Source organism: Carcharodon carcharias, chromosome 1 (assembly GCF_017639515.1).
Source record: "Carcharodon carcharias isolate sCarCar2 chromosome 1, sCarCar2.pri, whole genome shotgun sequence".
Taxonomy (NCBI): Eukaryota; Metazoa; Chordata; class Chondrichthyes; order Lamniformes; family Lamnidae; genus Carcharodon; species Carcharodon carcharias.
Window position 1 is genome coordinate 139,940,888 of NC_054467.1, and position 22,152 is coordinate 139,963,039.

The window sequence follows — 22,152 nt, forward strand, 5'->3', positions numbered from 1 at the left end:
GAGACACCAAAAATCTGTCTAAAAAATATTCAATGATCAAGCATCCACAACCATCTGCAGTAGAGAGTTCCAAAGATTCACAGCCTTTTGTGTGAAGAAAATTTTCCTCAACTTCATCTTAAATTATCGACCCCTTTCCTGAGATTGTACCCGTGTGTTCTAAATTCCCCAGCGAGTGGAAACAATCTCCAAATATCTATATTGTCAGGTCCCTTCAGAATCCTAAACAAAAATTAAAATAAAAATACCTGGAAAAACTCAGCAGGTCTGACAGCATCTGCGGAGAGGAACACAGTTAACCTTTCGAGTCCGTATGACTCTTCAACAGAACTAAGGAAAAATAGAAAAGAGGTGAAATATAAGCTGGTTTAAGGGGGGGTGGTTGGGGGGGGGGGGGGGGGGTGCTGGGTGGGGGGGTGCTGGGGGAACAGGTAGAGCTGGATAGAGGGCCAGTGATAGGTGGAGATTGTATCCTGTATGTTTCAATTAGATCATCTTTCATCCTTCTAAAATCCAGAGAATACAGGCCCAATTTATTCAGCCTCTCATCTCCAGCAACCAATCTAGTGAACCTTTGCTGTATAGCTTCCAATTCAAATATATCCTTCTTTTAACGTGGAGGCCAAAACTGCACACAGTACCCTAGGTGTGGTCTCACCTAAGCTATGAACAACTGTACCAAGACTTCCTCCTTCTTGTACTCTAAGCCCTTTGCAGTAAAGGTCAACATGCCATTTACCTTCCTAATTGCTCACTGTACCTGCACGCTAACTTTCTGTAATAAAAACAGAAAATGCTGCAAACACTCAGCAGGTCAGGCAGCATCTATGGAAAGAAACAGCGTTAACATTTCAGATCGATGACCTTTCCCCAGAAGCTCAAGCTGCAGGCACTTAATACAGGTATGGTTGTCCAGCAGTGCTTTCCACAAACTCCTACACATTGCAGTTATGGCACACCACCAACCCTGCCATGTCTATCTAATCTTATTTATTCATTCATTTGATTAGTTAACTGTAGTATTAGGATGTTCGGGACTGTAAGGGTCAATGTGGGACTGGGGAAACAGTACCACCACTCAAATTATGATGTAGAGTCACATGGGAATAGTAGAGTGTAATGGTGAGTCTGGTAGAAGTTGGCATGAATCTAGCACCTAGTGAGGACTGTATCCTATATACATGTATATAGTTATGTGTTACTAATAAATAGTTATTGTTCAACTATACAAGCCTCTAGACCTCTTCCTAAGACAACATACAACCTTATAAAATGGTGACAGCAGATGGAGGACCCCAAAATCCCCAAGAATGAAGTAGTAAAAAAACTGCAGTCTGACCTGAGAGAAGTGCACCTAACATCAAGACCTCGAATACACAGCTGGATATCACCTAAGAAGCTCCACTACAGACATGGAGGCTGAATGACAGAAGAAAGATCCACTGTGCAGCATTAAGAACACTCCACCAGAGCATGTGGAGGTCTGTAGCGAGACCCGATCGAAAGCAGAGTCAAAGGACCTAGCCAGATTGCAGAAGGGTGAGAAAACTCCAAAAAAATTGAAGAAAGGTCAGAGCAAAAAAATCAGCTTCAGTTCGGTTCTCCAAGCTCAGGAAAGCAACGAGCAACCAAAACAATTTGTTCAAAAGATTTTCTGCAGAATCGCTGAAGTTTAAAGCGGCTCCAGAACCACGGTGGGAGCCCAAATCCCAACAAGCACAGGAAAAAAAAACTATTACTGCAGCGCCATTTAAAAAAAATTAAAGGTGCACACCACCCTGTGCTGAAAACAGCCATGGATGGTAAAACAACAGGTTTAAGGCAGATAGAGGGCCAGACCAGGTGCAAAATTAGGCATGATAGAAAAGCAACTTTTTAAGATGCTATTATATAAGAAGATAGAGGCTAAACAAGTGAATACACTATTATATTCAATAGGTCCAACAGTCGACAACATAATCACCAGGCAAATAATAAATGAATTTTCTGATAACTTTAAAGAGGTTATGAAATCCTTTGACACCTACTTTAACCTAAGAAGCAATAAAATTTTGGAGTGTGAAAAATTTAACAGGGGAGTCCAAAAGCCCAGGGAACCCATAGATCTCATAAATGAGTTATACAGATTGCTGTGACCTTAAGTCAGAGCTCATAAGAGACTGATTAGGTGGGAGTGGCCAATTATGCTCCTTCAGATGTACTCCAACCTATAGAAGATCTGACTTGGAAGAAGTCATCCAAATAGTCAGACAATTGGAACCAATCCATTTTGCATGACGATGTTAAACCATGGTACAGAGCAACCCCAACAGTCCAGCTCATAAAGCAACAAAAGGGCAAGGAGTCTCCAGGGGACAGAAAGCAATACCCAACAAAACACAAAATGGTGGCAGGCTATGTCAGCACTGTGGTGCCAAAAGGCTTCACAGGTGCGAGCAGTGTCCAACACTGGGGAGGCGGTGACATTGTGGTATTGTCACTGGGCTAGTATTCCAGAGACCCAAGGTAATGCGCTGGGGACCCAGATTTGAATCCCACCAAGACAGACTGTGAGATTTGGATTCAATAAAAACCTGAAATTAAAAGTCTGATGATGACCACGAAACCATTGCCGATTGTTGTAAAAACCCATCTCGTTTACAAATGTTCTTTAGGGGAGAAAATCGGCTGTCCTTACCTGGTCTGGCCAACATGTGACTCCAGACCCACAGCAATGTGGTTGACTCTTAAAACGCCCCCTGAATAAGGGCAATTAGGGATGGGCAATAAATGATGACCTAGCCAGCGAGTCCCACATCCCATGGATGAATAAAAAAATCACTATGCAGTGCTTTCACTGCAACCATCTGTTTAAGTCGAAAACCTTGGGATGTGTGGAGGATCCCAAATGAGTCCATGACATAGACGAGCCACACCAATAAGTCGTCCAACTATGCTTATTGGGGAAATTAAGGATCCCAGATTCACATTTTGGAATGCTGACTTACCTGTAAATGGTCACCTCACAAATTTCACATTAGACATGGAAGCCAAATTGATGGTCCTGTCGGATCAGGAACCATGGCTAAAAGGCCTCTGGCTATGTACGACAGATACACCACTGTATGGTCCCAGAAGAATTCAACTACTGGTTATAGACATGCTTTAAGAGCTACTCTGGTATGTGAACAATCAAATAATTGAAATTCTGTATGTCATCTGCAATCAACCCGTTTCTCTCCTGAGCAGAGATGCCTGTGTTGCCCTCAACCACCTCCAACCTTCTCCAGCCCAACAAGGGAGGGGGAAGTTCTGGACCTAATATTCAGAAATGGGCAGCTGGAAAGCATATCAGCAGGGGAGCATTTTGGAGATAGTGATCATAACTCAGTTAGATTTAGGATAGCAATGGAAAAGGATAAGTTTTAAACTGGGGAAAGGCTAATTTTATTAAGATGAGATACGATTTGGGCCAAGTGGACTGGGAACAGATACTTGCAGATAAAACTGTGTCAGTGCTGTGGGAGGCATTCAAGAAGGAAATAGCAAGAGTACAGGACAAATATGTTCCCATAAAGACAAAGGGGGGACCAAGTCCAGAGAAGCCTGGATGCCAAGGGACATAACAGTTAGGATTAAGAAAAAAAGAGAAGCTTATGGCAGATACCGAGGGCTCAATATGGCAGAGTCCCTAAAGGAGTATAAAAAGTGCAGGGAGAAAAGGAAATTATCAAAGCTTAGAGAATGCATGAGAAAGCATTGGTGGGTAGAATAAATGAAAACCCAAGTTTTTCTTAAAAATATATAAAGAGCAAGAGAATAACTAGGGAAAGAGTAGAGCCAATTAGGGACCATAGACCTAATGTGTGTGTGGACCCGGAAGTCCTCAATGAATATTTTGCGTCAGTTTTCACAATGGAAAAGGTGGACGCAGGTATAGACATCAGGGTGGAGGACTGAGAGATGTTACAGGAAATTAACATAGAGAGAGAGAGAGAGAGGAGGTAGTGGTGGGTTTAGCAGCCTTAAAAATGGATAAATCCGCAGGCCTGGATGAGATGTATCCCAGGCTGTTGAGGGAGGCAAGGGGCTCTGACAGTAATTTTCAAATCCTCTCTGACCACAGGTGAGGTGCCAGAGGACTGCTAATGTTGTCCCATTATTAAAAAAGGGAGGAAGGGATAGACCAGGAAATTACAGGCCAGTCAGTCTAATCTCAATGGTCGGAAAGTTACTATAAAGAATTCTAAGGGACAGAATATATCTGCATCTGGAGAGACATGGATGAATCAGGGATAGTCAACATGGATTTGTTAAGGGGAGGTCATATTTGATAAATTTGATCAAATTTTTTCAGGAGGTAACCAGGAGTGTTGATGAGGATTTGATGTGGTCTGCATGGACTTTAGCAAGGCTTTTGATAACGTCTCTCACGGCAGACTGGTCAAGAAAGTAAGAGCCCATGGGATCCAAGGCAGAGTGGCATGTTGGATCCAAAATTGGCTGAGGCGCAGGAAGTGGAGGGTGATGTTAGAGGGATGTTTCCGTGACTTGAAGTCTGTTTCCAGTGGGGTTCCACAGGGCTCAGTGCTGGGGCCCTTGCTGTTTGTATAAATGATTTGGACTTAAATGTAGGGAGTATGATCAAGAAGTTCATGGACGACACGAAAATTGGTAGGGTGGTAAATAGTGAGGAGAATAGCCGTAAAGCGTAGGAGGATATCAATGGACTGGTCAGTTGGACAGAGCTGTGGCAAATGGAATTCACCCCGGAAAAGTGAGAGGTAAAGCACTTGGGTAGGGCTAACAAGGCAAGAGATTACACAATGAATGGTAGGACCCTGGAAAGTACTGAAGATCAGAGGGACATTGGTGTGCATACCCACAGGTCCTTGAAGGTAGCAGGGCAGGTAGGTAAGATGGTTAAGAAGGCATATGGGATACTAGCCTTTATTAGCCGAGGCACTGAATACAAGAGCAGGGAGGTTATGCTGGAACTGTATAAAACGCTGGTTAGGCCACAACTGGAGTACTACGTGCGGTTCTGGTCACCACATTATAGGAAGGTGTGATTGCATTGGAGAGGGTGCAGAGGAGATTCACCAGGATGCTGCCTGGGCTGGAGGGTCTGAGGAAAGATTGGATAGGCTGGGGTTGTTTTCTTTGGAATAGTGAAGGTGGAGGGGGGACCTGATAGGGGTGTATAAGAATAGGATGGGCATAGGTAGCATGGATAGGAAGGCACTTTTTCCATTAGTAGAGGTGTCAAAAACCAGGGGGCATAGATTTAAGGTGAGAGGTTGAAGGTAAAGAGGGAAGTTGAGAAGAATGGTTTGTCACCCAGAGGATGGTGGAAGTCCGGAACTCTCTGCCTGAAAGGGTGGTTGAGTCAGAAACTCTCGTAACATTTAAGAAGTATTTAGATATTCACTTGTGTTGCCATTGCCTCCAGGGCTATGGTCCAACGCTGGAAAATGGGATTAGTGTAGTCAGATCTTTGTTGACCGGCACGGACACGATGGGTCGAATGGCTTTCTTCTGTGCTGTAAACGTCTATCTCTGGCAAGTAACATTCACGCCACACAAGTGTTAGGCAATGACAATCTCCAACAAGAGAGAATCTAACCATCGCCCCTTGATGTTCAATGGCATTACCATCACTGAATCTCCCATTATCAACATTCTGGGAGTTACCATTCACCAGAAACTGAACTGAACTAACCAAATAAATACTGTGGTTACAAGAGTAGGTCAGAGGCTAGGAATTGTCTGACGACTAACTCCCCTCCTGACTCCCCAAAATCTGTCCACCATCTACAAGACAAAAGTCAGGAGTGTGATGGAATTCTCCCCATTTTCTTGGATGAGTGCAGCTCCCACAACACTCAAGAAGTTTGACACCATCCAGGACAAAGCCTCTACAAAGCAGCCCACTTGATTGGCATCACATCCACAAACATTCAACTCCCTCCACCACCGATGCACAGTAGCAGAAGTGTGTACCATCTACAAAAGGCACTGCAGGAATTCACCAAGGCTCCTTAGACAGCACCTTCCAAACCCATGATGACTGCCCTCTAGAAGGGCAAGGACAGCAGATAGATAGGAACACCACCACCTAGAAGTTCCCCTCCAAGATACTCACCATAGGGAGTGGTGGGCACTGCTGGGAATATACTCTGGAAATATAGAAAATAGGAGTAGATCATTTAGCCCTTCGAGCCTGCTCCATCATTCAATATGATCATGGCTGATCCTCTATTTCATATGGTCTCTCCCCATACCCTTTGATACCTTTAGAGTCTAGAAATCTATTTCCTTCTGAAATATATTCAGATAACTTGTGTTATCCTTACAAATCTGTATACATCTGTAAAGGTATAGTTGTATGTGAAGGAGTATTGTAATATAGTTCATTAGCTGACTCCAGTGACTCTGTTCAACAGCCCTTCTCCACGTATCTAAACAAATTAGAAGTTAGGATCTATCAAATTTGGTTCCACTCTGGCATCATGCTTGTCCACTGGTGACCTCAGCTGGGGATCATAACAATATTTGTGTGTTATTAATAAAGTTACTGTTCAACCATACAAGACCCTAGACCTCTTCCTGAGACAACATACAGCCTTACAATATTTAGTAGTTACTATTTCAGTAAAGTAATAGCAAGTTACAGTCTCCTAGCTTAGAGACAAAAGAACACTCGCCAGCTACTAGAGGTAAAACAAAAAGAATAAAAAGCAGCTTCATCCTCCCCCCTCTGTACTGAATTCCCACTTGACCAAATCCCTGACCTGGCATTCGGGTCACGAAGAACTCCGTTCCCGGATCACACTATTTCTCCACTGAAGTAATCTAATACAGTCAGTCCTTAGTTATTGTTTGGCTCTGCTTATAGCACATTCAGGGCTTCTTCAATGTATAAAATTGTGGAAATCAGGTAGTAGATTGCGCTACATTTGCAGGTTCTGTCACAGGGTGACATGCGCTGTAGATTATATTTTACTGAAGTGGTTTGATGTTACTTATTGTGGAACAAAAATGATATGGCTCCTGTGGAACAGCACTTCTTTAAATACATCGCCCAACCTTCCCAAATAAAATCAAATCACACTCTTTGAAAAATACCATAAGTACAATAGCAGGCTAGCTGCTAGACAGCCATTGGCAATATTTTGCTCAATCCATTCATCTTTTAACTGAATGACAGTGCAAATACCAGCAGGACATCACTATGGTAAGTCAGAGACAGTATAGTTTTAATCTCAGGGGATGTACATACAAACTCCTGGCACGTGTTCATAGTATAGAGAGCTCGGCACTGAAGGCGCAAAATTGTCAGATTACCCCCTTACATGTTAACAGTTGCCTTGATGTTGAAGATTAATTTGTTACATAAAAGCTATCAACAAAATTAGATAACTGAACAGAAATGAGCAAAAATAAGATATTAACCAATTCCGCTGGGCCTGTGAACTAGGATATTAATTTGCAGCCATGCTTATATAAAAACAAGAGTGAACGATTAACATAAGGTAGTTCAGACAATGTCCCACTCATCCTAGCATTTGTTTATATGGCATATATAGCAAAATAGAACTTCTCTACAATGTTGTTATTTGGAGGCATATAAAATGTACATTGGGCAAGCTTAGGTATCCAAGTAAAGAGGAGTGATTAGTTTAATGTGCAGCATATCATAAGGTCATGTACCTAATAAGCATTAAGCAAACTATAAATCCCTTTCTCACGAATGGTATCAAAACAGCATTCTGACGATCTTCTATATTTTCTGTTGAACCCATCATATTAAATATAATTTTACTGATTATTCAAATTACATGGTACTTTGATACTGCTGTGAAGAGACAGTTTTCATCTCTCTTCGAAGTGGTTTTGCTGCTACATTGTAAATTCCTTCAGCTAACACTGATGTTCAGCTGTATTGTCCTTAATATCCATCCAAAAAGGGTAACAGACAATACCTCAAAAAGCTTGGAAAAATGTATGGCTTGGAGCTTGAATATTTAATTCTATCTGGTTTTACTTAAAAATGCAAATTGGATTTCAAACAGTTTTTACACAGGTGAATGGGATTGTAAATGTGTGTAATATGCTTAAATGCTCACATTCCAAGTGCTGCCATTGCTTTCAACCTTGGTGTTTACAGCACCAACAATTTTCTGTGAAACATGAAACATACTTTGCAAGCAGCATTGCTTTCTATGGGTCTTTAATACCTGTATTATTTAAATTAACCTATAATATAGACATGGTGGACAAAAGAAAGAGAACGATTCAGTTCAGGTATTATGCTACAATGACATTCATTCCACGGAGGTAAAAAATCAAACAATTGAAATGAAAGGAACCATTTTTCTGGACAGAGATGGAGACAAAAGCAGAAAACCCTCAATTCAAAAAACAAACATTCCTATTAAAGGGGAATTCTTCCCCTCTGCACTTGCCCCAGCAATGGAATTGGCACATTAACCTATTCCCAGGCTTTTGTCATTGTTGTTCCTCTCCCTAAAGCAACCTGGAATGTTCTCCTTTTCTTTCTGTGAGGAGGCACAAGCCTTTTGTATTCCTCTCCCAGGCCATTATGGCACCGATGAGGAGATGAGTGATTGTAACTATACTCCTGATTCTCCAGATCATGCAGTTCTTGACTGCTGCCATGCATAAGCACACAGCTGAGGACAAGCTGTTCTTCTAAGGAATGGAGAAACAAAGTAGCTAGGTGCCTGTCATTGGGCTACTCCTGTACAAATCATATGAGAGAGCCTGGAGCAGCATGAGTATGGCTAAGGCAAAAGAAGCTGGGGGAGAGGTGGAAAGAGAAGAAATTAATATAAAAAGGAGCGAGTTTACATAAATATTTCATTTAAAATCAACGAAAACACATTATGTTGAACTTTCTATTAATGACGGATGTGGAGTTCCTGTCCATTATAATGGACAAATCATTGGACATGGTAGGACAGGTTTAAAAAAACTATTTAAAACGCATACAGAATCCTGGGCTTTATAAATAGAGACAAAGGGCTGGATTTTTTAGATGGTGATGTTTCCTGCTCTGCCACCGAAAACAGTTCTTGGGGAACACACTCCTGCTCCTGATGGCTGCCTCGCAGCCCCAAAGCCTTAATTGGCTTCTGCTCCCATCTCAGAAGGCAGTCCCACCTCAGATAGCTGCTGAACATCTGACTGGCTGGTAGTTCTCTAGTTCCAGCAGTGCCATAGGGAGTGGTGGGCACTGCTGGGAATACACCATGGAAATATAGAAAATAGGAGGAATAAGTCATTCAGCCCTTCGAGTCTGCTCCGTCATTCAATATGATCACGGCTGATCCTCTATTTCATATGCTCTCTCCCCATACCCCTTGATACCTTTAGAGTCCAGAAATCTATTTCCTTATGAAATATATTCAGTGACTTGGCCCCTACTGCCTTCTGTGATAGAGAATTCCACTCACCACCCTCTGAGTGAAGAAGTTTATCCTCATCTCAGTCCTAAATGATCTACCCCATATCCTGAGAATATGACTCCTTGTCCTAGATCCCCTCAGCTAGAGGAAACATCATCCCTGCATCCAGTCTGTCCAGCCCAGTCAGAATTTTACATGTGCAAAAGAGCGCACTCTCGGGAGGTGTGAAGGCCTTAGAGAGGGCACAGAAGGCATTTACTAGAATGGTTCCAGAGATGAGGGATTTCAGTTAGAAATATGTGGATAGATTGTAGAAGCTGGGGGTTTTCTCCTTAGAGTAGAGAAACCTGAGAGGAGGATTGATAGAGATGTTCAGCATCATGATGGGCCTAGACAGAGTAGATAGGGAGAAGCTATTCCCAATGGAGAGATGGTTAAGAACCAGAGGTCAGAAATTTAAGGTGTGATTGGCAAAAGGTCCAAAGGCAACATGAGGAAAGACTTATTTGGTAATGAGTGGTTATAATCTGCAATGCACTGCCTGAAAGGGTGATACAGAAACAATCAAATTGAGCCTTTCAAAAGGGAATCAGATAAGTGCATAGAAGGTAAAAAAAAAATGTTGGTTTATGGGGCAACAGCGGGGAGTGGGACCAGCTGGATTGCTCTTGCAGAGAGCTAGCACAGGCTCGATGGGCTGAAAGACCTCCTTATAACCATTTCATGATGCTATAGTCTTAGAACTCCTAAAATATTGCTTACATTGGGTACAGAAAAGAAAGCTTTGTAATAATGAGGTTCCAATGCAATTTTAAACAAAACTTTGGGTGGAATTGATTAAATAATTATTTGTATTCTGCTAAATCAAACAAAGAGATCCCTTATAATGCACAAAAATAAAAGGTAATCTTCTACCATTTCAGTACATTGAATACTATTAATTATGGACCGGGATTATCACCATGATACAGGGCAGAAACTAAACATTTTCACATGAAGGAAATCTAAATGCACAAGCCTATTTCAGTCTATTCAGTTTTTCTCCCCCATTCCTCATTATTATGGCTAAATGGTACCTGACAAGACGAAATTATATTTTGTGCAATGGGTGATACTAATCTCTCTTGCACATTCCTGTCATAAAATACTACAATGTTACATTTTTAAAAAAAATATATAAAATATAAATTCTACTTGTAGCTATAATTTAGTTGCACTCATCCCTCAGTTTTGCAAAACCATCTCTATTGTGTTAACTTGAGACAGCAAACGTGTAAGAAAACATTCACCTGATCAGGCAATTCAACAAATATAAACTATAGACACCTTGCGCTCACAGAAATATACCATTAAATATTCCGTGCAGATAGACTGTAGCCACTGAAGGTCACATTACAAACTATTTAAACATCAACGTTTTCACATAATTTTGTTGATCGTGTTCTTATGTAACTCTCGGCTTTGTGGATATTTTACAGGCTACCATACTCCTGTCAGTTTGCAGTTCACGGACAGTCTAGGATAAAGTGCAGATAAGGACATTGTACATCGACAGTGTAAAGCTTCTATCTTCAAATATTGCCCATAAAACAAGGACTCATTTGTGCTTAATCAACCCTGAACATTCATTACTTTTAATATTACATTTATAGTGAACTGAAAACACTGGGGATTTGGCCTATAAACTAATTATTCAGAAATACACTCAATTTAAACAAGTGACCTTTAGTTCCTGCAATAATCTTCTATCGTCAAGAACAAGATTCATGCTGCATCACCTGCTATATTAACAGCAGTTATCAGGGTTATTACTTAATGCAATCTGTTGCTATTATTTGAATATTTTAATGGCTTATACTATACACAAGACACTTACAGTACAAAATTTATACATTTTGTTGTATGCTCAAGAGGAATCATTTGACGTACGGTATTTAGTCCCAAATGTAAGTAACAATATACAAATCATTGTCAGAATCTTTGCAACTATTTAAAACCAGGATGTCATCTCTTGAATGTGTGGCAAATAGAGAAGCTTAAAAAAAACTCACTTCAGCTGCTAATTTCACTGCAGTTAAAAATACCACTTGAAGCCATTGGAAAGCTAAGATTACATTTGGGGTATAGCAAATATTCCACAAGTGACCCAAGAAACAAAATTACAAGTGACTTTTGTAGGTTTTGTAGAATACAAATATAATCAGGACCACCCATAGTGCCTTGTATCTTGAGATTTCTTTTTAAACAATAGAGGGGCTATATAAATGCAAATTGTTGTCACATTCCATCTTGTATTAATAAATGTTTATTTAGTTTTCTAAAAACCTGGAGACTTGGTGGACTTATTACTACTGAATTCAAAGACTGCATATCGAAACATACAAATTGCAAAATTGGTTATGATAGTTGTTTCAAGTTTCCCTCTGCGATTTAAACTGCATTTACCACCAGCTGTCATAATAATTCCATCTGCCAAATTTTTGCCCACTCGCTTAGCCTCTCCAAATCCCCTTGAAGGGTCTTTGCATCCTTCTCACAACTCACATTTCCACCTAGTTGTGTCCTCATATCCAAATCTATGATATAGATTGTGAAGTTCAACTACTTCTATCTCTGTAACATATATGACTACACTCAGCTCATCTGCTAGTGAAGCCCTCCTCCATGTTTTTAAATATCATCAGAAATAGGAGCAGGCATAGACCAAATGGTCCCTCAATTCTACTCCTCCATTCAACATGATCATGGCTGATCTTCTGCCTCAACCCCAGTTGAGGTAATTATAAACAAAACTCCGCTGGCAACACTCAGTTTAAGGAAAAAAAAACACGCTTAACTAAATACCCACAATTTTTTTTTTAAGCAGGTATTTAGGTATAATTTACTGAATAATTGCTGGGAAAATGCACTGACTATAACAAAATCCAAAACTTGCAATTGTAGAATTTTTGTGGCATTGCACTTTCTGGGCAATTCACTAACAATTTCTAGTTTCCTGCCATTTAAAATCAGACAGGTTAAAGGCAATTTTCCAAAATTATAATCTAAGACAGAACAGGCCAGCATTTTTTAATATAATTACTTTGAATTTGTAGCTATTTATCATGGTTTAAATGTTATTATTTTGTATGTTATTATGATTATAATTCAAAATGAGATCCAAAATAAGATAAGCACAGCAGCACAGTCAAGACTGACCTCAATTGTAAGGACTACAAAAGACAAAAAAAGGTCTGGTGTCCTGAAGCAAGTTATTATCCAGTGATAAGACCATAAGACATAGGAGCAGAAATTAGGCCTTTTGGCCAATCGAGTCTGCACCGCCATTCAATCATGGCTGATAAGTTTCTCAACCCCATTCTCCCGCCTTCTCCCCGTAACCTTTGATCCCCTTACCAATCAAGAACCTATCTATCTCGGTCTTAAATACACTCAATGACCCGGCCTCCACAGCCTTCTATGGCAACGAGTTCCATAGATTCACCACTCTCTGGCTAAAGAAGTTTCTCCTCGTCTCTGTTTTAAAAGGCCTTCCCTTTACTCTGAGACTGTGCCCTCGGGTCCTAGTCTCTCCTACTAATGGAAACATCTTCCCCACGTCCACTCTATCCAGGCCTTTCAGTATTCTGTAAGTTTCAATCAGATCCCCCTTCATCCTTCTAAACTCCATTGAGTATAGACCCAGAGTCCTCAAACGTTCCTCATACGTTAAGCCTTTCATTCCTGGGATCATTCTCGTGAAACTCCTCTGGACCCTTTCCAGGGCCAGCACATCCTTCCTGAGATACGGGGCCCAAAATTGCTCACAATATTCTAAATGTGGTCTGACCAGAGCCTTATAAAGCCTCAGCAGCATATCCCTGCTTTTATATTCTTGTCCTCGAAGTAAATGCCAACATTGCATTTGCCTTCCTAACTACCGACTCAACCTGCAAGTTAACCTTAAGAGAATCCTGGACTAGGACTCCCAAGTCCCTTTGCACTCCAGATTTCTGAATTTTCTCTCCATTTAGAAAATAGTCTACGCCTCTATTCTTCCTACCAAAGTGCATGACCTCACACTTGCCCACATTGTATTCCATCTGCCACTTCTTTGCCCATTCTCCTAACCTGTCCAAATCCTTCTGCAGCCTCCCCACCTCCTCAATACTACCTGTCCCTCCACCTATCTTTGTATCATCTGCAAACTTAGCCAGGATGCCCTCAGTTCCTTCATCTAGATCATTAATGTATAAAGTGAAAAGTTATGGTCCCAACACTGACCCCTGCAGAACTCCACTAGTCACCAGCCGCCATCCTGAGAAGGACCCCCTTATCCCCACTCTCTGCCTCCTGCCAGACAGCCAATCTTCTATCCATGCTATTACCTTGCCTCTAATACCATGGGCTCTTATCTTACTGAGCAGCCTCCTGTGCGGCACCTTGTCAAAGGCCTTCTGGAAGTCCAAGTAGATAGCATCCATTGGCTCTCCTTTGTCTGACCTATCATTACCTCCTCAAAGAATTCTAACAGATTTGTCAGGCGTAACCTCCCCTTGATGAAACCATACTGACTTTGCCCGATTTTACCATGCACTTCCAAGTATTCTGAAATCTCATCCTTAATAATGGACTCTAAAATCTTACCAACGACTGAGGTCAGGCTAATCGGCCTGTAATCTCCCGTCTTTTGCCTCACTCCCTTCCTAAGCAAGGCCTGTAATCTCCCGTCTTTTGCCTCACTCCCTTCTTAAACAGGGAGGTTACATTAGCGATTTTCCAGTCCTCTGGGACCCTCCATGACTCCAGTGATTCCTGAAAGATCACCACTAACACCTCCACTATCTCTTCAGCTATCTCCTTCAGAACTCTGGGGTGTAATCCATCTGGTCCAGCTGATTTATCCACCTTCAGTTTTCCTAGCACCTTCTCCTTGGTAATGGCCACCATACTCACCTCTGACCCCCCCGACTCTCTTGAACTTTGGGGATGTCACTTGTGTCTTCCACTGTGAAGAATGACACAAAGGATATGATCTATGCTGAAAGTGCAAATGTGAAGATTGGCTGAGGATAAAATCAATGTCAGCTGTGTGTCAACTTGTCAACACTCATGGTCTAGGCACACAGAGGAACAGTCTGATAGATGAGGCACCAGAGCGCAACACATCCTGGAACCATATCCCTGAAAGGAATCAATGACTTCAGGCATGATGGAGAAAAATCTGAATAATAGGTACAAAGTTCCATATTATGAAGTTAAGTCAAAATATTTAAAATAAAGTGGATTGATCACACCCAGTTGCCAAATGGCAACCAGTCTTATCCGCTGATGGTAATAAAGTCCTAACCCATCAAAAAAAATTTTAATTCTTGTATTTCTTTTTGTAAAATTTATGCAATTGAAGCGTTTATCCATGTTATTTAAGAGTGTTCCTAATACAAATACAAATTATGAACTTACAGAGCATTAAAACACATTTGGTTCTATTCAGACATTTGAATCGAGTCTTTTAACAGACTAATTTGTAAATTTGGTCTGGAGAAGGCTTCATCTCTTCAATACGATGCATCTCAAAAGGAAAAGAAAAGTCCTGAAGCCAGGTCAAACCACTGAATGAAGAGTATGGACCTGGAGGACAAGATGGGATGGAATTTGTCCACTTGACCACAGCTTAAAAAAAATCATCTACTTACACTTAACTGTAACACAATCTCTATATTGACAATATGAACTATATTAAGAAAGAAAGAAAAATTACCTCTCTCTGAGTCCAGGAAAGCAGAGGAAAGAAATCAGAAAGAATGCAATGAACAACAGGAGAACATGTAAATAACAGAAAAGGTGATCACAATAAACACATTCATCAGTCTAAGAGCGATACCAGCTGTTCTGAACACAAAATGAGAGTGGAGAAAAAAACACTAGTTTCCCACAATTAAGTAGTTAGTTGCTGAAACATCACCAGAATGCCAATGCAAGCCATTGAATTAAGACAGCTCTACAACTTTCCTTTTGCCAAACAAAAGCTGTCAGAATATTACTTGAAACAAAATTTCAACAGTATGTGACAACAAGTTTTGCACAATTTAGATGTTCCTATAACGTATAGAGTGCACAATGAGCACACTCAGGAACCCCACTTCTGAGCTGTTTCAAACCTATCTTGTTCCTCAGTCACTTGTATATTGAATAACCTTCTTGACCTGGAATTTTCTCTAGGTTGCACTGTTTCTTTCAGCAAAATTCATGCAAAGTCAGCCAAAGAAATACAAAAGATTGTGGAATTTCACATGCAAATTATTCCCAGTACAAATCGAGTTTCAGCGATCTTTTACACAAGCTGAAAAAAACTTATTGCTGGAGCTTTCTCCACCCACAAAACTGACCCTTCCAGGCTACATTAATCAGCTTTGCAAATTTTTGCTACTTTCACTCATCTGCGGGCCTCTGAGGAAGCTCTTAAAATTAAGGTGGCTCCTTTGTGCAGGAGACTAATAGGCATGTTTTAAAAATTTTGAATATAATTTCTAACTTATTAGGAAACTGACCATTTACACCAAATGGAAAAAATGCTGGTAAAACTCAGCAGGTCTGACAGCATCTGTGGAGAGGAAGATAGAGTTAATGTTTCAAGTCTGTTTCAGATTTCAGATTTCCGATTTCCAGCACCCACAGTATTTTGCTTTTATCTTAGTGTTTAATTGACTGCCACTTCTCTTCCAGCAATGCCTACCTTGGAGAAGTGCTGCTTTTCTCTCCGACAGGATTTCCGCTGGTCTCTTTTGCTCTGTTCACCTTCATTGCTTTCCATTTCTCTCCGGGTGTTTGAAAAGGTGTTTACTAAAATTCACTTTCACAGCCATATTTCCTTCCTCAGTGACTGTTTCCATCTCTGACTTACCTCATGTGGATTCCAACTGAAGTTCCATCCCTCATGTTTCGAACCCACCCAGGGTTACAGGTGTCTCCGGGACATACAACGCTCCTCTGACTGCTGTTCTCGTCGCATCCTGTGATCCACACTCAGTGCCATGCGCCACTATATGAACACACTTGACCTCTTCCTCCAGCAGCACTGACTCACCCTATCTCTAAGCTGTCCTTGCCTCCAGTTTCATTTTATTCTTCATCTCATCCAATGCCTTAACAAGAAACTTTGTCTCTTTCTTTCAGGTGCAAAGGAATGCAAGCTCCAACAACTCATTGACACCAACGCCCATCCAGGACCCTCCACCCCTGCCCACCCCTCTGATTCCATCTTATCTTCTAGTCCTAGCCCTGGACATGTATTTACCGACCCCCCTGACCTTCCCCTCTCTGATGCTGAATGTTCAGTGCTCAGCAAAGGACTTAGTTTCATACCCTTACGCCCTCACCTCAATGAATTCCGGGCTTGGCATGAACTGAACTCTTCTTCTGCCGCCTTCGACTCCGTGCTCACTTCTTTGGACAGGAGTCCTCCCCCCATTCAATGGATCTTTACACCCGCCTCCTATATTATCTTCTCCCTTCACCTGGACCTCCCACCCCTCTGGATTTTTACCTGACCTTGATCTTTCCATTGAGAACTGTCGGCGTGACATCAGTTGTCTCAATTTCTTTGCTCCTCTCACCCACTCTAACCTGTCTCTTTCTGAACTTGCCGCACTCTGTTCTCTCAGGTCCAACCCTGACTCTGTCAGTAAACCTGCTGACAAGGGTGGTGCTGTTGTTGTCTGGCATACTGACCTCTACCTCACAGAGGCTGAGCGCCAACTCGCACAAACTTCCTCCTACCTCCCCTGGACCATGACCCCACCACTGAACATCAAGTCATCATTTCAGGACTGTCACTGACCTTATCTCCTCTGGCGATCTTCCCTCCACAGCTTCCAACCTCATAGTCTCCCAACCTCGGACAGCCTGCTTCTACCTCCTACCCAAAATCCACAAACAGGACTGTCCTGGGAGACCGATCGTGACAGCCTGTTCCTGCCCCACGGAACTCATTTTTGCTTTGACTCCATTCTCTTTCCCCTTGTCCAGTCTCTTCCCACCTACATTCACGATTCTTCTGATGTCCTAAATCATATCAATAACTTCCAGTTCCCTGGTCCCAACCGCCCCCTCTTCACCATGGACGTCCAATCCCTCTACACCTCCATCCCCCACTGGGATGGTCTGAGGGCTCTCTGTTTCTTCCTTGAACAGAGGCCAGAACAATCCCCATCCAACACCACTCTCCTCTGTCTGGCTGAACTTGTTCTCTCACTGAACAATTTCTCCTTAAACTCGTCTCACTTCCTCCAAATAAAAGGTGTGACCATGGGTACCTGCATTGCCCCCAGTTATGCTTATCTCTTTATGGGGTACGTGGAACATTCCTCGTTCCAATCCTGCTCAGGCCCCCTCCCACAACTCTTTCTCCAGTACATCGATGACTGCTTCGGTGCCGCTTCATGCTGTCATCTGGACCTGGAAAAATTTATTAACTTTGCTTCCAATTTCCACCCCTCCATCATTTTTAAATGGTCCATCACTGACACTTCCTTTACCTTCCCTTCCTTGACCTCTCTGTCTCAATTTCTGGTGATAGACTATCCACCAATATTTATTACAAGCCCACCTGCTCCCACAGCTACCTCAAGTACATCTCCTCACACCCTGCTTCCTGTAAGGACTCCATCCCATTCTCTCAGTTCCTTCACCTCCGTTGCATCTGTTCCAATGATGCCACTTTCCAAAACAGTTCTTCTGACATGTCTTCCGCCTTCTTTAACTGAGGTTTTCCACCTACGGTGGTTGACAGGGTCCCTCAACTTTGTCCGACCCATCTCCTGCGCATCCACCCTCACACCTTCCTCTCCCTCCCAGAACCATGATAGGGTCCCCCTTATCCTCACTTATCACCCCACCAGCCTCCGCATTCAAAGGATCATCCTCCGCCATTTCCGCCAACTCCAGCATGATGCCACCACCAAACACATCTTCCCTTCACCCCCCCCCCATCGTTGTCAGCATTCCGCAAGGATCGTTTCCTCCGGGACACCCTGGTCCACTCCTCCATCACCCCCTACACCTCAATCCCCTCCCACGGCACCTTCCCATGCAACCGCAGAAGGTGCAACACCTGCCCCTTTACTTCCCCCCTCCTCGCAATCCAAGGACCCAAACACTCCTTTCAAGTGAAGCAGCATTTCACTTGCACTTCCCTCAATTTAGTCTACTGCATTCCCTGCTCCCAATGCAGCCTCCTCTACACTTGGAGAGACCAAACACAGACTGAGTGACCACTTTGCGGAACACCTTCGGTCTGTCCACAAGCATAATCCAGACCTTCCTGTCGCTTGCCACTGCAACACACCATCCTGCTCTCATGCCCACATGTCCATCCTTGGCCTGCTGCAATATTTCAGTAAAGCTCAACGCAAAGTGGAGGAACAGCACCTCATCTTCTGATTAGGCACTTTACAGCCTTCCAGACTCAACATTGTGTTCAACAACTTCAGATCATGAACTCTCTCCTCCATCCTCACCCCTTTTTTTTATAATAATTGTTATATATTTTTAAAAATATATATTTTTCTTTCCCTATTTATTATTATTTTTAAAATTTATTTCCATCCATTGATTTATCTCCACCTTTTAGCCCATTTCAATCCCTTCCCACCCACCCCACCCCCACTAGGGTCATCTGTCACTCGCTCATCCTGCTTTCTACCCTTAATGTCACCATTAGCACATCCTTTAGCTAATATTACCACCGTTTACACCCCTTTGTCCTTCTGTTTATGACATCATTGGCAATCTCTCCTTTGCCTCCACTTATCACTGGCCCTCCAGCCAGCTCCACCTGTCCCACCCCCCTTAAACAGCTTATATTCCACCACATTTTTATTCCTTTTTAGTTCTGATGAAGAGTCATATGGACGTGAAATGTTAGCTCTGTCTTCCTCTCCACAGATGCTGTCAGACCTGCTTAGTTTTTCCAGCAATTTTTGTTTCTGTTTCAGATTTCCAGCATCCGCAGTATTTTGCTTATAGCTAGCAAATGGTTTTAAATCATTTTCAGTTATTTAAAATACGGGCTACCCACAACTGGTAGATTAAATATTGATTAAAAATGCTTATTTTTTGTAATAATTCCATTATCAACTGTATCAATCAAATTGAGTCAAGTTACTACCCTTAAATATATAAATAGCTATTTTTAAAACAAAGAATAATTGTTTTAAAAAATTGTGCTCTAAAATGCTGCTTGATTGTGCTCATTCATAAAATATTTTAGTGATATGCAAATGAGCTTCGAGTGGAAACTTGTTAAAAGTAGTGAATTTTGGGCTCAATTTGCACCTATATTGCAGATTGCACTCATAGCAGAAACTTTACCCCCTTAGATTTTCATATAATTATATATATATATATATATATATATATATGTTAAAAACATGAATGAGACAAACTGCTCCTTTCACTGGTCCAGTCATGTAACCTCCATTTCAATTACCTGTACTAACCACTTCAATGTTTATGATTCGCCTCCTTCCAATGGTCAGGCAATCATTAACTATGTATGTGACATGTTACACCAGGCTCCCTGGAACTATAATGAGAGAAAACAATATCTATAGGAATATTACGACCATTTGAGGATAACTATATTAGTCTAAATAAACACTGCAAGGTGAATAAGGTGTTCAAAGATCCAGTATAACCTTGGACACTATTCAGCAGTGTACAAGAGCAGCTCTGACAAATGGTCTCTACCTGAATTGTTTATTTTGTTTTTCAAATGCTGACTGATCTGCAGTGTACTTCCAACATCTATTTTGATTTTATATTTCCAGGTTTGTGCTTTTTCTTTTTCAATTTCTATTTACTCAAAATTGAATTCTCTAAAGCACTGCATTTTGTATTTCACAGACACCATGCAATCTGCCTGGAATTGACTGGCAACTCTGGAATACAGTAGTATATAAGTTATAGTAAAACTACAATGATAAAGATAAGGATTTAACTTGATGTTTATATTAAATTGATGCCAATGGGTAGAGAAGGGAGAATGAAAACAAGACATGGAAATTATTCTCAATGCTGCACTGCAGTTTTTCTCAAAAAAACAAATACAGACATTTCTTATCTACAATAGGCAGTTGTTAAAACCAAGAGAAGAGAATGGACTAATCAATGGACTCCAGTTTACAGCTGGCAGAAAAGAAGGAACACAGCACCCCCCATTGTGTCTTCCTTCTCGATTATAGTAGTTTGATGTTATTCCGTTTAGAACTGAAAATCTTGGCTTCAACCACACAATTGTAAAAGTCACTGCTTCATGTATTCTATGGATAGACAAAACAACAACAACTTGCACTTATAAACCTTTAGCGTTGTAAAACATCATCAGGCACTTCACAGGAGCCTTATCAAACAAAATTTGACATCAAGCGACAAAGAGATGTTAGGACTGGTAACGAAAAGCTTGGTCAAAGAGGCAAGTCTTAATGAGTGCTTTAAAAGAGGAGAGAATGAGAGAGTTTTAGGAAGGGAAATCCAGAGTTTAGGGCCTAGGCAGCAGAAGGCATGATGCCACTATTGCAGCAATTACATTCGGGAATGCACAAGAGATCAGAATTGGTGGAGAGACCTCAGAGGGTTGTAGGGCTGAAGGAGACTACGGAGAAAGTTGGGGGGGGGTGGGGTGTGTGTGTGTGTGTGTGGTGGGGAGAGGTGCGGGGAGGTGCAAGACCAAGCAGGGATCTGGAATCAAGAATGAGGATTCTAAAAGCAAGACATTGCCTGACTGGGAACCAATGTCAGTCAGCGAGTAGGGGAGTGAGGGTGAATGGGACTTGTTGCAAGTTAGAATATGGGCAGCAGGCTTTTGGACGAGCTCAATTTTATGTAGATTTGAAGATGGGAGGTCAGCCAGAAGAATGTCAGAATAGTTAAGTCTAGAGGTAACAAAGGCATGAGGTGAGGGTTTCAACAGTAAATACGCTGAGTCAGATGAAGACTCCAGTGATTTTTGCAGAGATGGAAGTAAGCGGTCTTGGTGATGCAGGGATGTGGTTGGAAGCTCATCTCTCTGTCAAATACAACGTCAAGTGTACAAATAATGTGGCTCAATCTCAGCCAGTTGCCAGGGAGAGGGACGCAGCCAGTGAATAGAATGGAGTTTGTGGCAGAGACTGAAGGTAATGGCTTTGGTCTTTCCAATATTTAGTTGGAGTAAACAGGTTGAACAGGTAGTGTGGCAGATCAGGCACTGGAAGAATCGAGACATGAGTGGTGGTGAATGCACATGTGGACTTGATGTGTTTTCAAATAATGTAATCGGCAAGCAGTATGCAAATGAGATCTGGTCTATTCAGGTTCAGAACTTGCCATTTCAAAAACAGGCAGCCATGCAAATGTTATTTTCTCTATCTTTTACAATATCAAATATTCTGCGCCTCTTTAAAATGCATGTTTTCAAAATTGGGTTCAATCCAATTTAAAAGTGATTGAATGAGCATACTGAGGAACTTTACATTGTTCAAATTAATCTAAGTCTTGAAGGAGCAAAAAAGTCTCCTGCGGGCAAGGGTCAGACACATTCAATTCATTAAAGAGATTGCAGTAGGAAGAGATAAATCAATTTATGGGCCACAAACTTAATAATTACCTTCTTAATAGTAGTGGGGATTTCTTAACAATCTTCATTAATAATAAATTTTATGCAACAAAAATGTCATGAAAATGTGAAATATGAATTTAATGTGGACCATATATATGAATGTGT

General features: G+C 41.5%; 1 protein-coding gene across 4 annotated transcripts in view; it reads right to left on the reverse strand.

The window, feature by feature from the left end:
- Positions 1 to 22,152, reverse strand: part of apbb2b (amyloid beta (A4) precursor protein-binding, family B, member 2b) — a 377,678-nt gene that overhangs the window by 25,416 nt on the left and 330,110 nt on the right. The window lies entirely within an intron of this gene.